At 36.2% G+C, this 1,176-nt stretch overlaps 1 non-coding gene across 1 annotated transcript; it reads left to right on the top strand.

Moving 5' to 3' along the window:
* The first annotated feature begins 617 nt into the window (after positions 1 to 617).
* Positions 618 to 724, top strand: LOC139895165 (small nucleolar RNA R71). Its single transcript, XR_011775628.1, has one exon. It is a non-coding gene; the product is annotated as a small nucleolar RNA R71 (small nucleolar RNA).
* The last annotated feature ends 452 nt before the right edge of the window (positions 725 to 1,176 follow it).

Genomic DNA, 1,176 nt, shown 5'->3' with positions numbered 1-1,176 from the left:
AAGGTTTAAGTATATCCATTCTATAAATAAATAAATATCTTGTGTAAAATTTTATCGTATTTAATAGTATTTTCCTAGTAAAATATAAACTATTTTATATACACCTCGGTTCGACATCACTAGGACCTTGTTGGTTGTTGTATGGAATATTTCGGTTATAATTCTGGTTTTGATTGTAAATCGGTCTTGGCGGTTGATAATTATTCTGATAATTATTTCCAGGCCTTTGGTTTATGTATGAAATATTCTCTTTTTGTTCCATTGTTAATTCAATACTGAGACAATCTTTTGTCAAATGTGGTCCTCCACACTGCTCACAACTAATTCGTATTGAGTGAATATCTTTAGTCATCTTTTCCATTCATCTCTCGACAGCATCTATCTTTGCGGAAATGGAATCTAAGCCATGGCTAGAATCGGCTCTAGCTGCTTTAGATGATCTAACGATATCTTTTTCTTGGTGCCACTCATGTGAGTGGGAAGCACTGTTATCAATAATTTTGTAAGCATCAGTTTCGGTTTTCTTCATAATAGAACCACCAGCTGCTATATCTATGTCTTTCCTTGTAGTGATGTCGCATCTTTGGTAGAATATTTGTACTATTTGACAGGTGTCTAAACCATGTTGCGGACATCCTCTTAACAACTTTCCAAATCTAGTCCACGCCTCATATAGAGTTTCATTTGGCTTCTGTGTAAACGTAAAAATTTCTCCTTGAAGTCTTACGGCTTTAGATGCAGGAAAGAATTGTTTAAGAAATTTTTCAACTAAAACGTCCCATGTATCAATCGCCCCTTCAGGTAACGATTCCAACCAATCTTTGGCTTCTCCCTTTAAAGTCCAGGGAAATAACATGAGATATATCTGTTCATCCTCCACTTCTCGGATTTTAAATAGTGTGCAGATCCTATTAAAGGTACGTAGATGTTCATTTGGATCTTCCTTCGGCGCACCACTAAATTGGCATTGATTAGTCACCATGTGTAGAATTTGTCCTTTGATTTCATAATCTGGCGCATTAATGTCTGGATGAGTAATTGCATGACCTTGGCCAGTGCGTTTAGCTCTCATTCGGTCTTCCATACTTAAAGGTTCCAGATTCTCCATAATTGAATTTGTTGAATCGGAATCACTAGAGGATTCTGATTTAATGGTTCGTTCCTCAACAATCTCTG

This window comes from Rutidosis leptorrhynchoides, chromosome 2 (assembly GCF_046630445.1).
Source record: "Rutidosis leptorrhynchoides isolate AG116_Rl617_1_P2 chromosome 2, CSIRO_AGI_Rlap_v1, whole genome shotgun sequence".
In the NCBI taxonomy this organism is placed as follows: domain Eukaryota; kingdom Viridiplantae; phylum Streptophyta; class Magnoliopsida; order Asterales; family Asteraceae; genus Rutidosis; species Rutidosis leptorrhynchoides.
The sequence above is the reverse complement of the archived record's forward strand: the minus strand, read 5'-3'. Positions and strand labels throughout refer to the sequence as shown.